General features: G+C 38.6%; 1 pseudogene; it reads left to right on the forward strand.

The window, feature by feature from the left end:
• Positions 1 to 299: 299 nt before the first annotated feature.
• On the forward strand, positions 300 to 3395 carry LOC105027015 (annotated as a pseudogene).
• Positions 3396 to 6464: the final 3069 nt, after the last annotated feature.

Below are 6464 nucleotides of genomic sequence, written 5' to 3' on the forward strand. Positions count from 1 at the left end.
ATACAATAGCCTTCTGCCTACTCATCTGGATTGAAGCAGCAAACATTCAGTGTAAAAGTAAAAATGACATAACATTATTTAATATTTGAATCACAGCTTATAGTGTTTTGACATCGACAACCCAAGTGCATTTTACATCAAACTTGCGACTAGTTAACTTTCTAAAGAAGGCGCAATCGCTTCTCGGGTAGACATTAACACACTGACAAAATTATATTCAGAATTTAAAATATTTGTATACAACTTTTTAATGAGTGATTGTGTAAGACACCAACCTTTCGCGAACTTGCTTCAACGTCATGGAGACGCGGTGTGCACGGAGGGGTGTGTGTATGTGAGTGACAGAGAGACGGAGGGAGAGCAGGGAAAGAAAACACAGCTGAGCGAATACTCAGCGTGTTTTAAATAGCGTTAAAAAAGGAAAGACATTGACAAAGAAGAAAACTAAGAACATTTACTCTTTAATTTTATTTTAGTTAGTTTTGTCAACCACACATTACCGTTTTAGTTAGTTATCGTTTTTTTGTAATGCCTCGTTTTTATTTTTATTTCAACGACAATGTTTTTTCCCACCTAGTTTTCGTTTTTTCGTTCGTTTTCGTTAAAGATTATAACCTTGGTCTGCCTACGTGCTTACTTGCAGAGACACACAAGAAGCCTGCGAACGAACTAGTCCGACTGCCCCACCTGTTGGATTTAATGTGTATTGCGCCATATATATGTAACCATAAATATAATAACTACATTATTTTATTATCAAAATTGTATGTGTCACATCAAATGCAAGTATATTCATGTAAAGATTATAATTATATTAATAGTAATTGTAATGTTGCACATTGCATAATATTTAGGTAAACAGCAATTGCCTGTATTAGCTTATGTCTCACATCGCATGCAAAACTCTGGAATTAATCAATATTCCGATGATTTGATATTTACATAAAATAATTATGTACAATACAATCGTATTTTAAAAAAAAACTAAACATCAGTTCAGGCCAATACAAATCAGTCCATGGCCCAGTTTCCCGATAACGTGGCACTTGCGATGATTTAACGATACAAGTTGCCTTAAGGACTTTGTACGACAGTGTGTTTCCCAAACCACCACGCACGTTCCTCTGTATAAAGTGCATCGTAAGTTCTACGTTACGGCCGTTTAGTAAATATAAAATATAGCCTATTGCATGTCGATAGAGCTTGATTACTTATCAGAAGCATATAATATCACTGGCAATGTATTCTACTATACAGTACACCACGTATTATCACCACACATCCTTTTTAAACAGTAAACAACATGTATTATTACCACACATCCCATTAAACAGTAAACAACATGTATTATTACCACACATCCCATTAAACAGTAAACAACATGTATTATTACCACACAACCCTTTAAATATTGAACAACATGTATTATTACCACACACCCCATTAAACAGTAAACAACATGTATTATTACCACACATCCCATTAAACAGTAAACAACATTATTACCACACATCCCATTAAACAGTAAACAATATTATTACCACACATCACATTAAACAGTAAACAACATTATTACCATACACCCCATTAAACAGTAAACAACATGTATTATTACCACACATCCCATTAAACAGTAAACAACATTATTACCACACATCCCATTAAACAGTAAACAACATTATTACCACACATCACATTAAACAGTAAACAACATTATTACCACACATCCCATTAAACAGTAAACAACATTATTACCACACATCCCATTAAACAGTAAACAACATTATTACCACACATCACATTAAACAGTAAACAACATTATTACCACACATCCCATTAAACCGTAAACAACATTATTACCACACATCCCATTAAACAGTAAACAACATTATTACCACACATCACATTAAACAGTAAACAACATTATTACCACACATCCCATTAAACAGTAAACAACATTATTACCACACATCCCATTAAACAGTAAACAACATTATTACCACACATCCCATTAAACAGTAAACAACATTATTACCACACATCACATTAAACAGTAAACAACATTATTACCACACATCCCATTAAACCGTAAACAACATTATTACCACGCATCCCATTAAACAGTAAACAACATGTATTATTACCACACATCCCATTAAACACTAAACAACATGTATTATTACCACACATTCCACTAGATACCACTCAACATACTACGCGGCACTACCAAGATCACAGTGTTTCTGTGTGATTGTTCATCTTCGACAGACCATAAATGAATCCATTAACACCTATTGTCTCTTGTTGTTTTTAGGTACGTTCATGTAAATGAGAACATTGCTCTGACCTCCATCCACACATTGATTCTGCGTGAACACCACCATCTGGTCCGAGCCCTCGCTCAGCTCAACCCTCAGTGGACTGGAGAGACCATCTACCAGGAGGCCCGTAAGATCATGGGAGCCAAATTCCAGGTAAGTCCGATGAGAGCATGTGAAAAAATGAAGCACTTTAACATAACCACGTATGTGGGTTGCTGGGTAATGAGTCGGTTCCCTCATCTCTGCCCTCCTCTTTCCCCTCAGGTGTTCACGTTCAGGGACTACCTGGTCCACATCGTGGGCCCAGACTTGATTAAAAAGAAGCTGTCCAGCTACCCTGGTTATGATGAGAATGTGGACCCCACCATGGCCAGTGTGTTTGCCACTGCTGCCTTCCGCTTTGCTCACCCTACCATCCAACCCTTTCAGTTCCGTCTGGATGAGAATTACAATGAGAGCCCTCAGTACCCCAGCCCGCTTCTGCACAACGCCTTCTTCACCCCCTGGAGGATCATCTTTGAAGGTACACTTCTGAGGCCAATTACTTGACATTCACCATAAGTTAACGTTTTAATACTGAAACAAATGTATTGAACAAAATAACATGATCAAAATAACATTATTGTACTGCTACAGTATAATTGGGCATTGCTGAATGCTCCCAACTTCCGCATGGGGTTTGGACCCGTTGCTAAGGGGTTGGTGGGCCAACTGGCTAAGCTGAACACTTAGGATCACATGATGCACAATGAGCTCTGGGATAAGTTGTTTGAGTTTTCTGTTAAACTGGCCCTGGACCTGGGCTCTCCACATGCAGCGTGGTTGTGACCACGGACCTCCCAGTAAGTGACTGTCTATCACATGGCCTGTTGCTATGCGATATAAATTGGTAAAATATATTTGTCTCCCTGAACACTTACTTTTCTTTTTACCCCCTTAGGTTACAATGAATGGCGTAGTTTTTGTGAACTATCGCAGCCCAAGAACCTGAGTGAGCTGGCGGTGGTGAACAACACTGTGCTGGCTCAGAAACTGCTGGACCTCTATGTGTACGGAGGAAGAATTAGAGGATGAAATGTGGACCCCTTTTAAATTACACTGTGGCCACCTGACAATTGGTGTGTCTGTTAATTTCCCTGTAACCTGCTGACTACCAGGCAGTGAGATCAACTGTCACTGAGTGACTTAGCAGTAGGGAGGGAGGGGGTGGCCAGTGGTGTATGTGTTGCTCCAACATAATTATTTTATTTAATTATTTTCATTGGCTAGCATATAGCACCCTGCTTCCCACTGCTGGTTTCTGAATCTGAGCGGGGTCGTTCCTGGTCAGTCCTTGGAGAGACTAGATGCTGATGGAAGTGTTTTTTGAAGGCCAGTAGGGGGCACCCTCCCCTCTGCCCTGAATCTGGTGCTGTATTTCAAATGGGATGTTACAGTTTTTTACGATTGTTTACACACTAAAATTAAAATTTCCACACAATTAGCAAAATTATACTCCAATGAGCAAAACACCTCCACAGATTTGCACAACATTACACACAATGTCCGCTTCACCCTTTTTGCAAAACATTACACACAGTGATTTGTAAAACTCTACACACATTTTCACACCTTAGACCCAGATAAGGATCGTGAGGTTACTTCCTTGTAATTACAAAGCACCGGATTGCCAATTACCACACTAATGAACGAATTGGATAAACACATCTACCAGGTGTGGAAGCACACATGTGCTAATTTGAAAACGCAGCACTCAGGTGTGCTATAAAAGGCAGCAGGTGAGTTCACCTGTCTTCAACAAAAATGGAAGGAGTTAGAAGAAGAAGAAGAGTGAGAATGAGAGGGGGAGCTCAAAGAGGAGATGAAGGTGGTAGAGGAAGAGGAGAAGGAGGTAGAGGAAGAGGCATAGGTAGAGGAGAAGAAGGTAGAGGAAGAGAAGGAGGTAGAGGAAGAGGAGAAGAAGGAGATAGAGGAAGACACCTAGGTAGAGGAAGAGGAGAAGAAGGAGATAGAGGAAGACACCTAGGTAGAGGAAGAGGTAGAGAAGGACTTGAAGAGTTGATAGAACCTGAACAAAGAAGACGAGGACCAAATTTGACTCAAGAAATCCGTGCAACACTTACGGACCATGTTATCAACCATGGACTGACACTGATGGAAGCTGGACAAAGAGTTCAACCAAATCTCAGCAGAAATACTGTTGCGTCAGTAATTCGGACATTTCATCGAGAAAACAGGTAAGCTAACCACACAGTATACATTGAAACTGAAGCTTGTATAATCAATATTGTTTACTGTGACATTTGACAGTAGGCTGCATATATATATATATATATATATATATATATATATATATATATATATATATATATATATATATATTTATTTATTTATTTTTATCTTATTTTGTTTTTACATAGGATTGAGGGTCGAGGACACCAAGGTGGAAGTCATGCACAAAAGGCCACCATTGTGAACATGGTTTTGGCCAATAATTGTATCAGGCTACGATAAATCCAAGCCAATATCATCAATGATGACAATATTTTCAATAACATCCAACGAGTCTCTCTGTCAACATTAGGTCGAATCCTAAAGAAATCAAATATACATGAAGCAACTGTATCGGGTACCATTTGACAGAAATTCAGAGAGAGTGAAACATCTGCGCAATGAGTATGTGGAGGTATGCATTGTTCATCTGACTATGGTGTGGTATCATGCACTGCTCATAATGTTCTGTCACAAAAAAATACTGTGCTATAGATATTGAATAGCATCCTATTTTCTTTAATGTGTTTCAGAGAGTCTTTCAAATGGATGCTGCTGAAATTCAACATGAATATATATATGTGGATGAGGCTGGATTTAACCTTGCAAAAACAAGAAGAAGAGGGAGAAATGTAATTGGGCACAGGGCAATCACCAATGTGCCAGGGCCGCGAGGGGGTAACATCACCCTTTGCGCTGCTATCACACAAAATGGGGTCCTCCACCACCATGCAAATCAGGGACCCTATAATGCAAATCTGATACTTGCATTTCTTGACCGATTGCATGAGATTGTCACAGCATTACACCAAGTGGACCAGATGCGGTACATTGATGTTTGGGACAATGTCTAATTTCATCGGGCTGCTCTGGTCCAGAACTGGTTCCATGATCACCCTGATTTTGAAGTTTTATACCTTCCCCCATACTCCCCCTTCCTGAATCCTATAGAATATTTTTTTTCAGCGTGGCGGTGGAAGGTATATGACCTGCGGCCTTATCACCGTTTGCCCCTCATTCAGGCCATGGAACAGGCATGTGATCTTATTGAACCAGCTTCAGTGCAGGGGTGGATTCGTCACACAAGGCGATTCTTCCAACGGTGCCTTGCCAATGAAGACATAGCCTGTGATGTGGATGAAATCTTATGGCCTGATCCAGCCAGACGGAGAGATGGATAGTTACAGTATTCTTGTTGCTTTTACAGTAGTTTTCTTTCATTTCTGTTTACTTTTACTTTACTTTTCTTCAGAGTCAAAGTGTATGTACTGTAATTCATACAGTAATTTTTATTTGTCTACGGATTTTATTTGTTTACAGTAATTGATATCATTGTTGGTTGATTACTGTAACTGATTATGGTAAGAAATACTGTAAGTATTGAAATAAATACTTGAAATATTCAGTCTGCAGCATCAAGGATTGTGCAGTGCTTGGTAAGGTTATAGTAGGCCTACAGTATTTGTCTACATTCTCCTTATATCTCAAAACAAATCATGAATAATGTTGTGAGTTTCTCACTATTTTTTGTCACCTAAATTATCTCTTACATATGTGTTTTTGTGTTTTTTATTTATCACAGCAGTGTGAAACTGGCTGCAATAGTGTATGATCATTGATGACTGTGTTGGTTAAATGAAAACAAATAGCATTTTCACAAATATGTGTATATGTTTTGACTGAAGTGTGTATGTTTTGACTGAAGTGTGTCATTTTGCAAACAATCTAGGAATTTTGCTAATTGATTGTGGTGTTTGGATAATTGTGATTATATTTTGACAAAAATAACTCTGTTTTCAAAATTGCGTGTAAACAATTGAAAAAAACTGTAAGCAGGTGCTTGACTCAATATGTTTGCTAAGAATCCCATGG

Source organism: Esox lucius, chromosome 13 (assembly GCF_011004845.1).
Source record: "Esox lucius isolate fEsoLuc1 chromosome 13, fEsoLuc1.pri, whole genome shotgun sequence".
In the NCBI taxonomy this organism is placed as follows: Eukaryota; Metazoa; Chordata; class Actinopteri; order Esociformes; family Esocidae; genus Esox; species Esox lucius.